This window comes from Vicugna pacos, unplaced genomic scaffold (assembly GCF_048564905.1).
Source record: "Vicugna pacos unplaced genomic scaffold, VicPac4 scaffold_20, whole genome shotgun sequence".
Taxonomy (NCBI): Eukaryota; Metazoa; Chordata; class Mammalia; order Artiodactyla; family Camelidae; genus Vicugna; species Vicugna pacos.
The window spans coordinates 80,152,736-80,174,418 of NW_027328741.1; the positions used below are offsets into that span (position 1 = coordinate 80,152,736).

The 21,683-nt window shown below is 45.1% G+C and overlaps 2 long non-coding RNA genes across 2 annotated transcripts; both read right to left on the reverse strand.

Moving 5' to 3' along the window:
- Window positions 1-6,769: 6,769 nt before the first annotated feature.
- On the reverse strand, window positions 6,770-11,830 carry LOC140694083 (uncharacterized). The gene is made up of 3 exons (XR_012069839.1): window positions 11,670-11,830; window positions 7,225-7,295; window positions 6,770-7,016 (listed from the first exon to the last, which is right to left on the reverse strand). It is a non-coding gene; the product is annotated as an uncharacterized lncRNA (long non-coding RNA).
- A 5,285-nt stretch (window positions 11,831-17,115) lies between these two features.
- LOC140694068 (uncharacterized) lies at window positions 17,116-17,939 on the reverse strand. The gene is made up of 3 exons (XR_012069820.1): window positions 17,822-17,939; window positions 17,523-17,613; window positions 17,116-17,392 (listed from the first exon to the last, which is right to left on the reverse strand). It is a non-coding gene; the product is annotated as an uncharacterized lncRNA (long non-coding RNA).
- Window positions 17,940-21,683: the final 3,744 nt, after the last annotated feature.

Here is a 21,683-nt window from a genome sequence, read left to right on the forward strand (position 1 = left end):
ATAACGGCAGAGCTAGAGAATTCTACAGACCGCAAATCTTAAAAGAATTCAGCAGTTCAAAAGTTTTTCTAAAAGAAAGGTTGAGAAAACTCCCCTGAATAGAAAAGCAGCAAGATGGAATGGAAAGAAGAAACCATTATTGGAAATGCAAGAAGAGCATGTGTGGCAGAGAAGAAAGAAGAAGAACTTAAGGAGGACATCAAAACCCTAAAGATGGGAGAGGGAAGCAGGAAATCATAGGTGATTGGAAGCACTCTCTTAAGTGAATCAGCTTATTTGACTCTGTTTGAAGCGAAAGGAGAGATGCATGGCCTGACGTGTTTGCAAAACAAGCGAGAAGAAGACCAACAAAGAATCAAACCAACAAACAAGCACCAAAATGGTATGGTTGGCTGACATATACAAAGGGAACCATGATTATTCAAAAGAAAATACTCAAGGTGAGGTCAAGGGTCATTCAGAACGCATCGACCCAGTATCGTGGCTTGCATGTACTCAGCACACTTGTATTCGGAAATCAGAAGCGTGCATTCATATTCGTAAATTTTGATTCATAAGAGCATATCGTGACCTAACACTAATGCCGATTTGGAATCAAATGGTTTCCTAGTCCGTGATGTAGACTTGTATGTCTTCCAACAGGATGAAGGAATGCCATATTCTAGGCTACGTAGAGAAGAAATGTAAGAAGCCTATAACAAAGGCAAGTAGCTCTGCCAAAGTGTACTAAGTGCAAAAGAGACCGACAGCAAAGTGCACATTGGGGTTGGTTTCATTTCTTGGAATTTCAGCCCCCATGAATCCAATGGATCCATGTCCTGAGAGTGTGGGTGTTTCAGCAGAAATCAGGCGACGCATATGTATTCCGGGTGTACGGATATTATAGGAACATAAGTCTCCTTTAGTGGGTCCCTGTGTACTGTGAACTGTTAGAAAGTTTAAAGACGTGTGAAACCATCAACTGAAAAGGGACACACTTCCCTCCATTGGTACGGTGCATAGAGCTCTGAACAAAAGGAAAGAGGGAAGAAGAAAGGCCCATGGGACGCTAGTGGGTAGAATCACATTTACCTTAGGAACCTCTCGTCGGATGCAGCCCCTCCCCCAACACTGACAAGATGCAGCAGCCATTGGGGATGGCAGTTAGCGGTTGGATTCCAGGTGGAATGTTGGTGTTTACCGCGAGGCTTGTTGTGGCTGTTGGATCCTAGGTAACCGGGCAGAGTTCTGTGGGTGGATCAGTGTGATGGAGGGGCTGCCGCCCTCTGTGGAGCTTGGCTTAGGTGTTTGGTCCGGGAAGCTGTGTAAGTTCGAGATACTGCTGCTGCCCAAAGACCTGAGGTCACAGGTCAGTTTCCAGAACCTGAAAGGGCAGACAGTGGAAGATCTGCCTGTCATCAGCTTACTGGTCAGGCTCCGAGGTACTTTCAGACTTGCCCAGTCCTGGTGAAGTCGACTTTAGGGGAGACACGAAGAGAAGCTGGCCGATAACCTGGCTGCACGGATTGAGGAGCGATGCGAACACATGGATGAGACATGTTCTGCTACAATGGAGAATACTGGCGTGGAGACAGCTGTAGAGGATACCAGGCTCAAAAGACATTCATGAGACATATTGAAACTCACTGATACAGGCAGAAACATACGGAGTGCCAACGTGGACTTGAGGAAGTTCCTCAATTCTCTTCTCCAATAACGGGTCCAAGGTCCCTGACGTCTGAAGGAGAAGAAATGGCAGAGATGATCAAAACGCTCCTGTTCTTGGAAGAGGTCGTGAGAATCCACACGTCCCAAGGGGCATTCCCAAGCCATTCAGACCAAAATTCAACCAGCCCAGGTAAGCCTTTTCCCAGGTTTGGGCCTAGCTAGTGAGCACTTGCCCTTCCCTCCCCTCCACTCAGGCATCCATTTGGAAGGATCAGTACCTGAGCTGCAATGAAGCCATTACGAGAAGAGCAAGCCCCTCCTAGAATCAGAGTTCCTCCAGCTTCACTCTCTGTGAACAACAGTGAACACCTTAAAGGTCAAATAGTCTCGGCTGAAATAGGTAAACTTGAATACTTAGCTCACACCTAGAAACGATGTCCTTCCGCTAGATTCAGCAAATGTTGTGTTTATGTCTTCCCTGGGGTGAAGGGAGTGTGGTAAGTGAGGGGAATCTTTGACTGAACATGAATCTGTATTAGGCTTCAGTTTTTCAAGACAGTGAAGGTAAATAGTACAAGTCAGAAAGTGAACTGAACTGTAAAAGTCGCCAATGACATTAAAGACACAGCTTATGTGGATCGTCTTTCACTTGAGTCAAGCCCCCGGGGGCACTATATCATGGGGGTGCAGACTTGGTTGCGTTAAATGGCTTTAAACTACAGGATCGGATGATTAAGCGTTCTCAACACTGATAGAAAAACACCTGGTTCTCAATAGACTAGCATAACTGCAGCAGGATTCTCCTAGCTAGAATGCCTCTAGGTGCTTTTGGATTCAAACCTAAATGTATATATTTGGTTTGTTTCCTCTTGTATTTTCCTAGAGAGGGATGTTACCCCTTGAAATGCCAACATTGGCCAGTAGGTGTCATTGGGATAAAGGGCACCACATGCACAAGTGTATCCAAGGTTGGGGGTTATTCCATGTTTCCAAAAGTTATTTCATGGTTCCTGTTGGTTTCGGAGGCTTCAACCTTAAAGAGCTGACATGACCCCTTGAACAGTTTGGACTGCTAGTTTGCATTCTATCTGTCTAGCTTTTCCGTAGAGCTGACACAATGTTACCAAAATTGACAAGTCTGGCTTCTAGGTCGATTTAGTGTGTTTCAAAAAATAACTCCATTTTCGTATAACTCCCAAAACATGTAAATGAGTTCTGTTAAACTTCTTAAAGACTGCAAATGGGATATCAACACAATGTCAAAACAGTTGTCTTCGGACAATCCCTCCCACCACGGCTGTATAGAAACAAAGAGCTAAGCAAATATCACATTTCTGTGAAATGTATCTGGATAGTGTTGATTCATCGATGCCCAGTTGGCAGAGAAGAAGTGCAACCTGCACTCACTCGCTCCCATGTACAGAGCAATGGAAACATCCACTCACCCAGCCCTTAGCATAGGACACTGGCCGAAGAGAGGTCTGTTACTCCCAAAGACAGGATGAGGCCTCAGGACACCTGGAAGCAGGAGAATGCAAAGCAGGGAATGGAAACCAGTGCAGGTTCGGACCCCTGGTGATGGAGCAACAAGGGTGAAACTCTGTTTAACTTGGACGCACACTCTCAAGCGGACAGGAGACATGGGTTTGAAGGTGATGTGCTGAGATTTACAAGAGTGCACAGCAGATGCTTGGCTGAGAGAACTCAAAGAAACCAGCGCAAAATATCCCCACAGTTAATTCTGAGACCAAGATCCAAGCTGCCAAATTTGAGGTAGCAGAGGCAATGGTCAGTGAGGCATAGAGCTACGGATGATGGCACACGCTGAGTCTCAGGGATCTGGAGTGCGTTGTGGGATGTGGTGGGTCGAATCAAGAGAGCAAACCGAACTGTGTACCAATAATAAATCAACCACACTGGTCGCGCGGTTGCGATTACCGATATGTCCCATGGCCACACCCAGTACATCTGCAGGACCAGGGACCAATTGGGAATTTTGCCAATAGAGCACGTGTGGGGCTGAATCAGAGATATCGTGCATCTGGTCTGAGGGATCCAGGGGGCCTTGAATTTGAAATCAGAATGAAAAGCCTTAGGATATGCTACATTCATAACCTGGGCTGGGATTATGGTTTGGTTTGAGGCACAGGATGCGCAACAGCTCTGTGGTTGCCTTCGTGCACCCGTGCCACAAGGATGAGAGGACAAGGGAGAGTGGTCCAAGTCCACAGCGTGAGAAGAGGAAGCATTCCCTTCAGCACTATCTCCCAAAGGCGGATGCTACATTTTGGATGGCACCGGCACGGTACGGCACCTAGGACAACAAGGAAGGTCTGCGGGATCATTCCAGCAGGCCCTGATATGTGACATCCATAGATATGCTTCCACTGGTGTTTCTGTAGACAGAGAAGCTCTGGAAAGAACTGATTTCATTGGGACATTCCCGTGGCAATAAAAAGCAGAAGAGCACTCTCAGTTTGCTGTTTTGGAAACACTCCAAAATGACATAGAGAAGAATGCAGAGCTGAGAACTTTAAGAAGCTTCATTTCCACAAGAGGAAGTGTCCTGTGCACTTTCAGAAGTGTTGAGATAAGTATAATCAAAATGAAGTTATGCTAATCGAAGTAGTATGGGTTGTACATCACAACTAATGCAACACCAGCAATTGGAGATATACCAAACAACACACACAGGTACAGGTTATGGCATCAATGTCTAGGAGAAATTGTCCTCACAGAAATCCCATGGAATTGCGTAGAGACAAGAGTCTAAAATTTTCAATTAACAAAGCCCTAGAAGTCTACATTAGATACCTGATATTACCTGACCAGTAGAGATGAAGAAGAACAGTAAAAGAAACAGGAAGTACCATTTTCAGTTCCAAAGATATTGAAGGCGCAAAAGATAAGCTTTCAAACAACTAGTCTGCAAAACGCTATCCAGAACAAGTGTTGAAAATGAAGGTCAGGAAAACACTGAAGAACACCAGTGTCTCAGAATCACAAAAGGCAGAATACCAGAAAAGGGGAAGAGAAAGTCTCAACACGAGCCAAAAATATCAGGAAACTCAATGGTTGTGATAATATCAGGGCTAAAATTCAGTCCTTAGCAGACTAGATAATGCAGAGGGACGCGTGAATGACTGTTGAAGACAGGGGAAGGGAAAAACCTCGGTCAGAAGCAGACATAGGAAAGCAAGTGCAAACAAATGAAAACATTGCAGTTGAACCCTGGGTTAAGACAGGGCATGAAAGAATAGAAATCATGAGTCCCAGATGGAAAAGCAAGAGATAAAGAAACAAAAAGTGTCTGAAAATTTATCTGTAGAAAAATCAGACTGAAACTTGCTGAAAGCCAAGAAAGAATCATCTATGCGAATTCAGGAATTACACAGCATCCGAAGGAGGTGGAATCCCAATAGACCTACCAGCAGCTGTATGATTCAAATCAACAAAGCTCACGAATATCCGAGTGATTTAAAATGCACCTGGAGGAAACAACATAGTCACAAGGAAACCTCCAGAGGGGTTTCAGCTGATATCTCGGCAGCAATATTGCAGGACAGGGAGGAGTGCCAGGACACAGACCATATCCTGAATGGCCAAATGCTGCCACCTAGGGTAGCCTATGCCACATGAACACCATTTCAAATAACGGCAGAGCTAGAGAATTCTACAGACCGGCAAATCTTAAAAGAATTCAGCAGTTCAAAAGTTTTTCTAAAAGAAAGTTTGAGAAAACTCCCCTGAATAGAAAAGCAGCAAGATGGAATGGAAAGAAGAAACCATTATTGGAAATGCAAGAAGAGCATGTGTGGCAGAGAAGAAAGAAGAAGAACTTAAGGAGGACATCAAAACCCTAAAGATGGGAGAGGGAAGCAGGAAATCATAGGTGATTGGAAGCACTCTCTTAAGTGAATCAGCTTATTTGACTCTGTTTGAAGCGAAAGGAGAGATGCATGGCCTGACGTGTTTGCAAAACAAGCGAGAAGAAGACCAACAAAGAATCAAACCAACAAACAAGCACCAAAATGGTATGGTTGGCTGACATATACAAAGGGAACCATGATTATTCAAAAGAAAATACTCAAGGTGAGGTCAAGGGTCATTCAGAACGCATCGACCCAGTATCGTGGCTTGCATGTACTCAGCACACTTGTATTCGGAAATCAGAAGCGTGCATTCATATTCGTAAATTTTGATTCATAAGAGCATATCGTGACCTAACACTAATGCCGATTTGGAATCAAATGGTTTCCTAGTCCGTGATGTAGACTTGTATGTCTTCCAACAGGATGAAGGAATGCCATATTCTAGGCTACGTAGAGAAGAAATGTAAGAAGCCTATAACAAAGGCAAGTAGCTCTGCCAAAGTGTACTAAGTGCAAAAGAGACCGACAGCAAAGTGCACATTGGGGTTGGTTTCATTTCTTGGAATTTCAGCCCCCATGAATCCAATGGATCCATGTCCTGAGAGTGTGGGTGTTTCAGCAGAAATCAGGCGACGCATATGTATTCCGGGTGTACGGATATTATAGGAACATAAGTCTCCTTTAGTGGGTCCCTGTGTACTGTGAACTGTTAGAAAGTTTAAAGACGTGTGAAACCATCAACTGAAAAGGGACACACTTCCCTCCATTGGTACGGTGCATAGAGCTCTGAACAAAAGGAAAGAGGGAAGAAGAAAGGCCCATGGGACGCTAGTGGGTAGAATCACATTTACCTTAGGAACCTCTCGTCGGATGCAGCCCCTCCCCCAACACTGACAAGATGCAGCAGCCATTGGGGATGGCAGTTAGCGGTTGGATTCCAGGTGGAATGTTGGTGTTTACCGCGAGGCTTGTTGTGGCTGTTGGATCCTAGGTAACCGGGCAGAGTTCTGTGGGTGGATCAGTGTGATGGAGGGGCTGCCGCCCTCTGTGGAGCTTGGCTTAGGTGTTTGGTCCGGGAAGCTGTGTAAGTTCGAGATACTGCTGCTGCCCAAAGACCTGAGGTCACAGGTCAGTTTCCAGAACCTGAAAGGGCAGACAGTGGAAGATCTGCCTGTCATCAGCTTACTGGTCAGGCTCCGAGGTACTTTCAGACTTGCCCAGTCCTGGTGAAGTCGACTTTAGGGGAGACACGAAGAGAAGCTGGCCGATAAGCTGGCTGCACGGATTGAGGAGAGATGCGAACACATGGATGAGACATGTTCTGCTACAATGGAGAATACTGGCGTGGAGACAGCTGTAGAGGATACCAGGCTCAAAAGACATTCATGAGACATATTGAAACTCACTGATACAGGCAGAAACATACGGAGTGCCAACGTGGACTTGAGGAAGTTCCTCAATTCTCTTCTCCAATAACGGGTCCAAGGTCCCTGACGTCTGAAGGAGAAGAAATGGCAGAGATGATCAAAACGCTCCTGTTCTTGGAAGAGGTCGTGAGAATCCACACGTCCCAAGGGGCATTCCCAAGCCATTCAGACCAAAATTCAACAAGCCCAGGTAAGCCTTTTCCCAGGTTTGGGCCTAGCTAGTGAGCACTTGCCCTTCCCTCCCCTCCACTCAGGCATCCATTTGGAAGGATCAGTACCTGAGCTGCAATGAAGCCATTACGAGAAGAGCAAGCCCCTCCTAGAATCAGAGTTCCTCCAGCTTCACTCTCTGTGAACAACAGTGAACACCTTAAAGGTCAAATAGTCTCGGCTGAAATAGGTAAACTTGAATACTTAGCTCACACCTAGAAACGATGTCCTTCCGCTAGATTCAGCAAATGTTGTGTTTATGTCTTCCCTGGGGTGAAGGGAGTGTGGTAAGTGAGGGGAATCTTTGACTGAACATGAATCTGTATTAGGCTTCAGTTTTTCAAGACAGTGAAGGTAAATAGTACAAGTCAGAAAGTGAACTGAACTGTAAAAGTCGCCAATGACATTAAAGACACAGCTTATGTGGATCGTCTTTCACTTGAGTCAAGCCCCCGGGGGCACTATATCATGGGGGTGCAGACTTGGTTGCGTTAAATGGCTTTAAACTACAGGATTGGATGATTAAGCGTTCTCAACACTGATAGAAAAACACCTGGTTCTCAATAGACTAGCATAACTGCAGCAGGATTCTCCTAGCTAGAATGCCTCTAGGTGCTTTTGGATTCAAACCTAAATGTATATATTTGGTTTGTTTCCTCTTGTATTTTCCTAGAGAGGGATGTTACCCCTTGAAATGCCAACATTGGCCAGTAGGTGTCATTGGGATAAAGGGCACCACATGCACAAGTGTATCCAAGGTTGGGGGTTATTCCATGTTTCCAAAAGTTATTTCATGGTTCCTGTTGGTTTCGGAGGCTTCAACCTTAAAGAGCTGACATGACCCCTTGAACAGTTTGGACTGCTAGTTTGCATTCTATCTGTCTAGCTTTTCCGTAGAGCTGACACAATGTTACCAAAATTGACAAGTCTGGCTTCTAGGTCGATTTAGTGTGTTTCAAAAAATAACTCCATTTTCGTATAACTCCCAAAACATGTAAATGAGTTCTGTTAAACTTCTTAAAGACTGCAAATGGGATATCAACACAATGTCAAAACAGTTGTCTTCGGACAATCCCTCCCACCACGGCTGTATAGAAACAAAGAGCTAAGCAAATATCACATTTCTGTGAAATGTATCTGGATAGTGTTGATTCATCGATGCCCAGTTGGCAGAGAAGAAGTGCAACCTGCACTCACTCGCTCCCATGTACAGAGCAATGGAAACATCCACTCACCCAGCCCTTAGCATAGGACACTGGCCGAAGAGAGGTCTGTTACTCCCAAAGACAGGATGAGGCCTCAGGACACCTGGAAGCAGGAGAATGCAAAGCAGGGAATGGAAACCAGTGCAGGTTCGGACCCCTGGTGATGGAGCAACAAGGGTGAAACTCTGTTTAACTTGGACGCACACTCTCAAGCGGACAGGAGACATGGGTTTGAAGGTGATGTGCTGAGATTTACAAGAGTGCACAGCAGATGCTTGGCTGAGAGAACTCAAAGAAACCAGCGCAAAATATCCCCACAGTTAATTCTGAGACCAAGATCCAAGCTGCCAAATTTGAGGTAGCAGAGGCAATGGTCAGTGAGGCATAGAGCTACGGATGATGGCACACGCTGAGTCTCAGGGATCTGGAGTGCGTTGTGGGATGTGGTGGGTCGAATCAAGAGAGCAAACCGAACTGTGTACCAATAATAAATCAACCACACTGGTCGCGCGGTTGCGATTACCGATATGTCCCATGGCCACACCCAGTACATCTGCAGGACCAGGGACCAATTGGGAATTTTGCCAATAGAGCACGTGTGGGGCTGAATCAGAGATATCGTGCATCTGGTCTGAGGGATCCAGGGGGCCTTGAATTTGAAATCAGAATGAAAAGCCTTAGGATATGCTACATTCATAACCTGGGCTGGGATTATGGTTTGGTTTGAGTCACAGGATGCGCAACAACTCTGTGGTTGCCTTCGTGCACCCGTGCCACAAGGATGAGAGGACAAGGGAGAGTGGTCCAAGTCCACAGCGTGAGAAGAGGAAGCATTCCCTTCAGCACTATCTCCCAAAGGCGGATGCTACATTTTGGATGGCACCGGCACGGTACGGCACCTAGGACAACAAGGAAGGTCTGCGGGATCATTCCAGCAGGCCCTGATATGTGACATCCATAGATATGCTTCCACTGGTGTTTCTGTAGACAGAGAAGCTCTGGAAAGAACTGATTTCTTTGGGACATTCCCGTGGCAATAAAAAGCAGAAGAGCACTCTCAGTTTGCTGTTTTGGAAACACTCCAAAATGACATAGAGAAGAATGCAGAGCTGAGAACTTTAAGAAGCTTCATTTCCACAAGAGGAAGTGTCCTGTGCACTTTCAGAAGTGTTGAGATAAGTATAATCAAAATGAAGTTATGCTAATCGAAGTAGTATGGGTTGTACATCACAACTAATGCAACACCAGCAATTGGAGATATACCAAACAACACACACAGGTACAGGTTATGGCATCAATGTCTAGGAGAAATTGTCCTCACAGAAATCCCATGGAATTGCGTAGAGACAAGAGTCTAAAATTTTCAATTAACAAAGCCCTAGAAGTCTACATTAGATACCTGATATTACCTGACCAGTAGAGATGAAGAAGAACAGTAAAAGAAACAGGAAGTACCATTTTCAGTTCCAAAGATATTGAAGGCGCAAAAGATAAGCTTTCAAACAACTAGTCTGCAAAACGCTATCCAGAACAAGTGTTGAAAATGAAGGTCAGGAAAACACTGAAGAACACCAGTGTCTCAGAATCACAAAAGGCAGAATACCAGAAAAGGGGAAGAGAAAGTCTCAACACGAGCCAAAAATATCAGGAAACTCAATGGTTGTGATAATATCAGGGCTAAAATTCAGTCCTTAGCAGACTAGATAATGCAGAGGGACGCGTGAATGACTGTTGAAGACAGGGGAAGGGAAAAACCTCGGTCAGAAGCAGACATAGGAAAGCAAGTGCAAACAAATGAAAACATTGCAGTTGAACCCTGGGTTAAGACAGGGCATGAAAGAATAGAAATCATGAGTCCCAGATGGAAAAGCAAGAGATAAAGAAACAAAAAGTGTCTGAAAATTTATCTGTAGAAAAATCAGACTGAAACTTGCTGAAAGCCAAGAAAGAATCATCTATGCGAATTCAGGAATTACACAGCATCCGAAGGAGGTGGAATCCCAATAGACCTACCAGCAGCTGTATGATTCAAATCAACAAAGCTCACGAATATCCGAGTGATTTAAAATGCACCTGGAGGAAACAACATAGTCACAAGGAAACCTCCAGAGGGGTTTCAGCTGATATCTCGGCAGCAATATTGCAGGACAGGGAGGAGTGCCAGGACACAGACCATATCCTGAATGGCCAAATGCTGCCACCTAGGGTAGCCTATGCCACATGAACACCATTTCAAATAACGGCAGAGCTAGAGAATTCTACAGACCGGCAAATCTTAAAAGAATTCAGCAGTTCAAAAGTTTTTCTAAAAGAAAGGTTGAGAAAACTCCCCTGAATAGAAAAGCAGCAAGATGGAATGGAAAGAAGAAACCATTATTGGAAATGCAAGAAGAGCATGTGTGGCAGAGAAGAAAGAAGAAGAACTTAAGGAGGACATCAAAACCCTAAAGATGGGAGAGGGAAGCAGGAAATCATAGGTGATTGGAAGCACTCTCTTAAGTGAATCAGCTTATTTGACTCTGTTTGAAGCGAAAGGAGAGATGCATGGCCTGACGTGTTTGCAAAACAAGCGAGAAGAAGACCAACAAAGAATCAAACCAACAAACAAGCACCAAAATGGTATGGTTGGCTGACATATACAAAGGGAACCATGATTATTCAAAAGAAAATACTCAAGGTGAGGTCAAGGGTCATTCAGAACGCATCGACCCAGTATCGTGGCTTGCATGTACTCAGCACACTTGTATTCGGAAATCAGAAGCGTGCATTCATATTCGTAAATTTTGATTCATAAGAGCATATCGTGACCTAACACTAATGCCGATTTGGAATCAAATGGTTTCCTAGTCCGTGATGTAGACTTGTATGTCTTCCAACAGGATGAAGGAATGCCATATTCTAGGCTACGTAGAGAAGAAATGTAAGAAGCCTATAACAAAGGCAAGTAGCTCTGCCAAAGTGTACTAAGTGCAAAAGAGACCGACAGCAAAGTGCACATTGGGGTTGGTTTCATTTCTTGGAATTTCAGCCCCCATGAATCCAATGGATCCATGTCCTGAGAGTGTGGGTGTTTCAGCAGAAATCAGGCGACGCATATGTATTCCGGGTGTACGGATATTATAGGAACATAAGTCTCCTTTAGTGGGTCCCTGTGTACTGTGAACTGTTAGAAAGTTTAAAGACGTGTGAAACCATCAACTGAAAAGGGACACACTTCCCTCCATTGGTACGGTGCATAGAGCTCTGAACAAAAGGAAAGAGGGAAGAAGAAAGGCCCATGGGACGCTAGTGGGTAGAATCACATTTACCTTAGGAACCTCTCGTCGGATGCAGCCCCTCCCCCAACACTGACAAGATGCAGCAGCCATTGGGGATGGCAGTTAGCGGTTGGATTCCAGGTGGAATGTTGGTGTTTACCGCGAGGCTTGTTGTGGCTGTTGGATCCTAGGTAACCGGGCAGAGTTCTGTGGGTGGATCAGTGTGATGGAGGGGCTGCCGCCCTCTGTGGAGCTTGGCTTAGGTGTTTGGTCCGGGAAGCTGTGTAAGTTCGAGATACTGCTGCTGCCCAAAGACCTGAGGTCACAGGTCAGTTTCCAGAACCTGAAAGGGCAGACAGTGGAAGATCTGCCTGTCATCAGCTTACTGGTCAGGCTCCGAGGTACTTTCAGACTTGCCCAGTCCTGGTGAAGTCGACTTTAGGGGAGACACGAAGAGAAGCTGGCCGATAAGCTGGCTGCACGGATTGAGGAGAGATGCGAACACATGGATGAGACATGTTCTGCTACAATGGAGAATACTGGCGTGGAGACAGCTGTAGAGGATACCAGGCTCAAAAGACATTCATGAGACATATTGAAACTCACTGATACAGGCAGAAACATACGGAGTGCCAACGTGGACTTGAGGAAGTTCCTCAATTCTCTTCTCCAATAACGGGTCCAAGGTCCCTGACGTCTGAAGGAGAAGAAATGGCAGAGATGATCAAAACGCTCCTGTTCTTGGAAGAGGTCGTGAGAATCCACACGTCCCAAGGGGCATTCCCAAGCCATTCAGACCAAAATTCAACAAGCCCAGGTAAGCCTTTTCCCAGGTTTGGGCCTAGCTAGTGAGCACTTGCCCTTCCCTCCCCTCCACTCAGGCATCCATTTGGAAGGATCAGTACCTGAGCTGCAATGAAGCCATTACGAGAAGAGCAAGCCCCTCCTAGAATCAGAGTTCCTCCAGCTTCACTCTCTGTGAACAACAGTGAACACCTTAAAGGTCAAATAGTCTCGGCTGAAATAGGTAAACTTGAATACTTAGCTCACACCTAGAAACGATGTCCTTCCGCTAGATTCAGCAAATGTTGTGTTTATGTCTTCCCTGGGGTGAAGGGAGTGTGGTAAGTGAGGGGAATCTTTGACTGAACATGAATCTGTATTAGGCTTCAGTTTTTCAAGACAGTGAAGGTAAATAGTACAAGTCAGAAAGTGAACTGAACTGTAAAAGTCGCCAATGACATTAAAGACACAGCTTATGTGGATCGTCTTTCACTTGAGTCAAGCCCCCGGGGGCACTATATCATGGGGGTGCAGACTTGGTTGCGTTAAATGGCTTTAAACTACAGGATTGGATGATTAAGCGTTCTCAACACTGATAGAAAAACACCTGGTTCTCAATAGACTAGCATAACTGCAGCAGGATTCTCCTAGCTAGAATGCCTCTAGGTGCTTTTGGATTCAAACCTAAATGTATATATTTGGTTTGTTTCCTCTTGTATTTTCCTAGAGAGGGATGTTACCCCTTGAAATGCCAACATTGGCCAGTAGGTGTCATTGGGATAAAGGGCACCACATGCACAAGTGTATCCAAGGTTGGGGGTTATTCCATGTTTCCAAAAGTTATTTCATGGTTCCTGTTGGTTTCGGAGGCTTCAACCTTAAAGAGCTGACATGACCCCTTGAACAGTTTGGACTGCTAGTTTGCATTCTATCTGTCTAGCTTTTCCGTAGAGCTGACACAATGTTACCAAAATTGACAAGTCTGGCTTCTAGGTCGATTTAGTGTGTTTCAAAAAATAACTCCATTTTCGTATAACTCCCAAAACATGTAAATGAGTTCTGTTAAACTTCTTAAAGACTGCAAATGGGATATCAACACAATGTCAAAACAGTTGTCTTCGGACAATCCCTCCCACCACGGCTGTATAGAAACAAAGAGCTAAGCAAATATCACATTTCTGTGAAATGTATCTGGATAGTGTTGATTCATCGATGCCCAGTTGGCAGAGAAGAAGTGCAACCTGCACTCACTCGCTCCCATGTACAGAGCAATGGAAACATCCACTCACCCAGCCCTTAGCATAGGACACTGGCCGAAGAGAGGTCTGTTACTCCCAAAGACAGGATGAGGCCTCAGGACACCTGGAAGCAGGAGAATGCAAAGCAGGGAATGGAAACCAGTGCAGGTTCGGACCCCTGGTGATGGAGCAACAAGGGTGAAACTCTGTTTAACTTGGACGCACACTCTCAAGCGGACAGGAGACATGGGTTTGAAGGTGATGTGCTGAGATTTACAAGAGTGCACAGCAGATGCTTGGCTGAGAGAACTCAAAGAAACCAGCGCAAAATATCCCCACAGTTAATTCTGAGACCAAGATCCAAGCTGCCAAATTTGAGGTAGCAGAGGCAATGGTCAGTGAGGCATAGAGCTACGGATGATGGCACACGCTGAGTCTCAGGGATCTGGAGTGCGTTGTGGGATGTGGTGGGTCGAATCAAGAGAGCAAACCGAACTGTGTACCAATAATAAATCAACCACACTGGTCGCGCGGTTGCGATTACCGATATGTCCCATGGCCACACCCAGTACATCTGCAGGACCAGGGACCAATTGGGAATTTTGCCAATAGAGCACGTGTGGGGCTGAATCAGAGATATCGTGCATCTGGTCTGAGGGATCCAGGGGGCCTTGAATTTGAAATCAGAATGAAAAGCCTTAGGATATGCTACATTCATAACCTGGGCTGGGATTATGGTTTGGTTTGAGGCACAGGATGCGCAACAACTCTGTGGTTGCCTTCGTGCACCCGTGCCACAAGGATGAGAGGACAAGGGAGAGTGGTCCAAGTCCACAGCGTGAGAAGAGGAAGCATTCCCTTCAGCACTATCTCCCAAAGGCGGATGCTACATTTTGGATGGCACCGGCACGGTACGGCACCTAGGACAACAAGGAAGGTCTGCGGGATCATTCCAGCAGGCCCTGATATGTGACATCCATAGATATGCTTCCACTGGTGTTTCTGTAGACAGAGAAGCTCTGGAAAGAACTGATTTCTTTGGGACATTCCCGTGGCAATAAAAAGCAGAAGAGCACTCTCAGTTTGCTGTTTTGGAAACACTCCAAAATGACATAGAGAAGAATGCAGAGCTGAGAACTTTTAGAAGCTTCATTTCCACAAGAGGAAGTGTCCTGTGCACTTTCAGAAGTGTGAGATAAGTATAATCAAAATGAAGTTATGCTAATCGAAGTAGTATGGGTTGTTCATCACAACTAATGCAACACCAGCAATTGGAGATATACCAAACAACACACACAGGTACAGGTTATGGCATCAATGTCTAGGAGAAATTGTCCTCACAGAAATCCCATGGAATTGCGTAGAGACAAGAGTCTAAAATTTTCAATTAACAAAGCCCTAGAAGTCTACATTAGATACCTGATATTACCTGACCAGTAGAGATGAAGAAGAACGGTAAAAGAAACAGGAAGTACCATTTTCAGTTCCAAAGATATTGAAGGCGCAAAAGATAAGCTTTCAAACAACTAGTCTGCAAAACGCTATCAAGAACAAGTGTTGAAAATGAAGGTCAGGAAAACACTGAAGAACACCAGTGTCTCAGAATCACAAAAGGCAGAATACCAGAAAAGGGGAAGAGAAAGTCTCAACACGAGCCAAAAATATCAGGAAACTCAATGGTTGTGATAATATCAGGGCTAAAATTCAGTCCTTAGCAGACTAGATAATGCAGAGGGACGCGTGAATGACTGTTGAAGACAGGGGAAGAGAAAAACCTCGGTCAGAAGCAGACATAGGAAAGCAAGTGCAAACAAATGAAAACATTGCAGTTGAACCCTGGGTTAAGACAGGGCATGAAAGAATAGAAATCATGAGTCCCAGATGGAAAAGCAAGAGATAAAGAAACAAAAAGTGTCTGAAAATTTATCTGTAGAAAAATCAGACTGAAACTTGCTGAAAGCCAAGAAAGAATCATCTATGCGAATTCAGGAATTACACAGCATCCGAAGGAGGTGGAATCCCAATAGACCTACCAGCAGCTGTATGATTCAAATCAACAAAGCTCACGAATATCCGAGTGATTTAAAATGCACCTGGAGGAGACAACATAGTCACAAGGAAACCTCCAGAGGGGTTTCAGCTGATATCTCGGCAGCAATATTGCAGGACAGGGAGGAGTGCCAGGACACAGACCATATCCTGAATGGCCAAATGCTGCCACCTAGGGTAGCCTATGCCACATGAACACCATTTCAAATAACGGCAGAGCTAGAGAATTCTACAGACCGGCAAATCTTAAAAGAATTCAGCAGTTCAAAAGTTTTTCTAAAAGAAAGGTTGAGAAAACTCCCCTGAATAGAAAAGCAGCAAGATGGAATGGAAAGAAGAAACCATTATTGGAAATGCAAGAAGAGCATGTGTGGCAGAGAAGAAAGAAGAAGAACTTAAGGAGGACATCAAAACCCTAAAGATGGGAGAGGGAAGCAGGAAATCATAGGTGATTGGAAGCACTCTCTTAAGTGAATCAGCTTATTTGACTCTGTTTGAAGCGAAAGGAGAGATGCATGGCCTGACGTGTTTGCAAAACAAGCGAGAAGAAGACCAACAAAGAATCAAACCAACAAACAAGCACCAAAATGGTATGGTTGGCTGACATATACAAAGGGAACCACGATTATTCAAAAGAAAATACTCAAGGTGAGGTCAAGGGTCATTCAGAACGCATCGACCCAGTATCGTGGCTTGCATGTACTCAGCACACTTGTATTCGGAAATCAGAAGCGTGCATTCATATTCGTAAATTTTGATTCATAAGAGCATATCGTGACCTAACACTAATGCCGATTTGGAATCAAATGGTTTCCTAGTCCGTGATGTAGACTTGTATGTCTTCCAACAGGATGAAGGAATGCCATATTCTAGGCTACGTAGAGAAGAAATGTAAGAAGCCTATAACAAAGGCAAGTAGCTCTGCCAAAGTGTACTAAGTGCAAAAGAGACCGACAGCAAAGTGCACATTGGGGTTGGTTTCATTTCTTGGAATTTCAGCCCCCATGAATCCAATGGATCCATGTCCTGAGAGTGTGGGTGTTTCAGCAGAAATCAGGCGACGCATATGTATTCCGGGTGTATGGATATTATAGGAACATAAGTCTCCTTTAGTGGGTCCCTGTGTACTGTGAACTGTTAGAAAGTTTAAAGACGTGTGAAACCATCAACTGAAAAGGGACACACTTCCCTCCATTGGTACGGTGCATAGAGCTCTGAACAAAAGGAAAGAGGGAAGAAGAAAGGCCCATGGGACGCTAGTGGGTAGAATCACATTTACCTTAGGAACCTCTCGTCGGATGCAGCCCCTCCCCCAACACTGACAAGATGCAGCAGCCATTGGGGATGGCAGTTAGCGGTTGGATTCCAGGTGGAATGTTGGTGTTTACCGCGAGGCTTGTTGTGGCTGTTGGATCCTAGGTAACCGGGCAGAGTTCTGTGGGTGGATCAGTGTGATGGAGGGGCTGCCGCCCTCTGTGGAGCTTGGCTTAGGTGTTTGGTCCGGGAAGCTGTGTAAGTTCGAGATACTGCTGCTGCCCAAAGACCTGAGGTCACAGGTCAGTTTCCAGAACCTGAAAGGGCAGACAGTGGAAGATCTGCCTGTCATCAGCTTACTGGTCAGGCTCCGAGGTACTTTCAGACTTGCCCAGTCCTGGTGAAGTCGACTTTAGGGGAGACACGAAGAGAAGCTGGCCGATAAGCTGGCTGCACGGATTGAGGAGAGATGCGAACACATGGATGAGACATGTTCTGCTACAATGGAGAATACTGGCGTGGAGACAGCTGTAGAGGATACCAGGCTCAAAAGACATTCATGAGACATATTGAAACTCACTGATACAGGCAGAAACCTACGGAGTGCCAACGTGGACTTGAGGAAGTTCCTCAATTCTCTTCTCCAATAACGGGTCCAAGGTCCCTGACGTCTGAAGGAGAAGAAATGGCAGAGATGATCAAAACGCTCCTGTTCTTGGAAGAGGTCGTGAGAATCCACACGTCCCAAGGGGCATTCCCAAGCCATTCAGACCAAAATTCAACCAGCCCAGGTAAGCCTTTTCCCAGGTTTGGGCCTAGCTAGTGAGCACTTGCCCTTCCCTCCCCTCCACTCAGGCATCCATTTGGAAGGATCAGTACCTGAGCTGCAATGAAGCCATTACGAGAAGAGCAAGCCCCTCCTAGAATCAGAGTTCCTCCAGCTTCACTCTCTGTGAACAACAGTGAACACCTTAAAGGTCAAATAGTCTCGGCTGAAATAGGTAAACTTGAATACTTAGCTCACACCTAGAAACGATGTCCTTCCGCTAGATTCAGCAAATGTTGTGTTTATGTCTTCCCTGGGGTGAAGGGAGTGTGGTAAGTGAGGGGAATCTTTGACTGAACATGAATCTGTATTAGGCTTCAGTTTTTCAAGACAGTGAAGGTAAATAGTACAAGTCAGAAAGTGAACTGAACTGTAAAAGTCGCCAATGACATTAAAGACACAGCTTATGTGGATCGTCTTTCACTTGAGTCAAGCCCCCGGGGGCACTATATCATGGGGGTGCAGACTTGGTTGCGTTAAATGGCTTTAAACTACAGGATCGGATGATTAAGCGTTCTCAACACTGATAGAAAAACACCTGGTTCTCAATAGACTAGCATAACTGCAGCAGGATTCTCCTAGCTAGAATGCCTCTAGGTGCTTTTGGATTCAAACCTAAATGTATATATTTGGTTTGTTTCCTCTTGTATTTTCCTAGAGAGGGATGTTACCCCTTGAAATGCCAACATTGGCCAGTAGGTGTCATTGGGATAAAGGGCACCACATGCACAAGTGTATCCAAGGTTGGGGGTTATTCCATGTTTCCAAAAGTTATTTCATGGTTCCTGTTGGTTTCGGAGGCTTCAACCTTAAAGAGCTGACATGACCCCTTGAACAGTTTGGACTGCTAGTTTGCATTCTATCTGTCTAGCTTTTCCGTAGAGCTGACACAATGTTACCAAAATTGACAAGTCTGGCTTCTAGGTCGATTTAGTGTGTTTCAAAAAATAACTCCATTTTCGTATAACTCCCAAAACATGTAAATGAGTTCTGTTAAACTTCTTAAAGACTGCAAATGGGATATCAACACAATGTCAAAATAGTTGTCTTCGGACAATCCCTCCCACCACGGCTGTATAGAAACAAAGAGCTAAGCAAATATCACATTTCTGTGAAATGTATCTGGATAGTGTTGATTCATCGATGCCCAGTTGGCAGAGAAGAAGTGCAACCTGCACTCACTCGCTCCCATGTACAGAGCAATGGAAACATCCACTCACCCAGCCCTTAGCATAGGACACTGGCCGAAGAGAGGTCTGTTACTCCCAAAGACAGGATGAGGCCTCAGGACACCTGGAAGCAGGAGAATGCAAAGCAGGGAATGGAAACCAGTGCAGGTTCGGACCCCTGGTGATGGAGCAACAAGGGTGAAACTCTGTTTAACTTGGACGCACACTCTCAAGCGGACAGGAGACATGGGTTTGAAGGTGATGTGCTGAGATTTACAAGAGTGCACAGCAGATGCTTGGCTGAGAGAACTCAAAGAAACCAGCGCAAAATATCCCCACAGTTAATTCTGAGACCAAGATCCAAGCTGCCAAATTTGAGGTAGCAGAGGCAATGGTCAGTGAGGCATAGAGCTACGGATGATGGCACACGCTGAGTCTCAGGGATCTGGAGTGCGTTGTGGGATGTGGTGGGTCGAATCAAGAGAGCAAACCGAACTGTGTACCAATAATAAATCAACCACACTGGTCGCGCGGTTGCGATTACCGATATGTCCCATGGCCACACCCAGTACATCTGCAGGACCAGGGACCAATTGGGAATTTTGCCAATAGAGCACGTGTGGGGCTGAATCAGAGATATCGTGCATCTGGTCTGAGGGATCCAGGGGGCCTTGAATTTGAAATCAGAATGAAAAGCCTTAGGATATGCTACATTCATAACCTGGGCTGGGATTATGGTTTGGTTTGAGGCACAGGATGCGCAACAGCTCTGTGGTTGCCTTCGTGCACCCGTGCCACAAGGATGAGAGGACAAGGGAGAGTGGTCCAAGTCCACAGCGTGAGAAGAGGAAGCATTCCCTTCAGCACTATCTCCCAAAGGCGGATGCTACATTTTGGATGGCACCGGCACGGTACGGCACCTAGGACAACAAGGAAGGTCTGCGGGATCATTCCAGCAGGCCCTGATATGTGACATCCTTAGATATGCTTCCACTGGTGTTTCTGTAGACAGAGAAGCTCTGGAAAGAACTGATTTCATTGGGACATTCCCGTGGCAATAAAAAGCAGAAGAGCACTCTCAGTTTGCTGTTTTGGAAACACTCCAAAATGACATAGAGAAGAATGCAGAGCTGAGAACTTTTAGAAGCTTCATTTCCACAAGAGGAAGTGTCCTGTGCACTTTCAGAAGTGTGAGATAAGTATAATCAAAATGAAGTTATGCTAATCGAAGCAGTATGGGTTGTTCATCACAACTAATGCAACACCAGCAATTGGAGATATACCAAACAACACACACAGGTACAGGTTATGGCATCAATGTCTAGGAGAAATTGTCCTCACAGAAATCCCATGGAATTGCGTAGAGACAAGAGTCTAAAATTTTCAATTAACAAAGCCCTAGAAGTCTACATTAGATACCTGATATTACCTGACCAGTAGAGATGAAGAAGAACAGTAAAAGAAACAGGAAGTACCATTTTCAGTTCCAAAGATATTGAAGGCGCAAAAGATAAGCTTTCAAACAACTAGTCTGCAAAACGCTATCCAGAACAAGTGTTGAAAATGAAGGTCAGGAAAACACTGAAGAACACCAGTGTCTCAGAATCACAAAAGGCAGAATACCAGAAAAGGGGAAGAGAAAGTCTCAACACGAGCCAAAAATATCAGGAAACTCAATGGTTGTGATAATATCAGGGCTAAAATTCAGTCCTTAGCAGACTAGATAATGCAGAGGGACGCGTGAATGACTGTTGAAGACAGGGGAAGAGAAAAACCTCGGTCAGAAGCAGACATAGGAAAGCAAGTGCAAACAAATGAAAACATTGCAGTTGAACCCTGGGTTAAGACAGGGCATGAAAGAATAGAAATCATGAGTCCCAGATGGAAAAGCAAGAGATAAAGAAACAAAAAGTGTCTGAAAATTTATCTGTAGAAAAATCAGACTGAAACTTGCTGAAAGCCAAGAAAGAATCATCTATGCGAATTCAGGAATTACACAGCATCCGAAGGAGGTGGAATCCCAATAGACCTACCAGCAGCTGTATGATTCAAATCAACAAAGCTCACGAATATCCGAGTGATTTAAAATGCACCTGGAGGAGACAACATAGTCACAAGGAAACCTCCAGAGGGGTTTCAGCTGATATCTCGGCAGCAATATTGCAGGACAGGGAGGAGTGCCAGGACACAGACCATATCATGAATGGCCAAATGCTGCCACCTAGGGTAGCCTATGCCACATGAACACCATTTCAAATAACGGCAGAGCTAGAGAATTCTACAGACCGGCAAATCTTAAAAGAATTCAGCAGTTCAAAAGTTTTTCTAAAAGAAAGGTTGAGAAAACTCCCCTGAATAGAAAAGCAGCAAGATGGAATGGAAAGAAGAAACCATTATTGGAAATGCAAGAAGAGCATGTGTGGCAGAGAAGAAAGAAGAAGAACTTAAGGAGGACATCAAAACCCTAAAGATGGGAGAGGGAAGCAGGAAATCATAGGTGACTGGAAGCACTCTCTTAAGTGAATCAGCTTATTTGACTCTGTTTGAAGCGAAAGGAGAGATGCATGGCCTGACGTGTTTGCAAAACAAGCGAGAAGAAGACCAACAAAGAATCAAACCAACAAACAAGCACCAAAATGGTATGGTTGGCTGACATATACAAAGGGAACCACGATTATTCAAAAGAAAATACTCAAGGTGAGGTCAAGGGTCATTCAGAACGCATCGACCCAGTATCGTGGCTTGC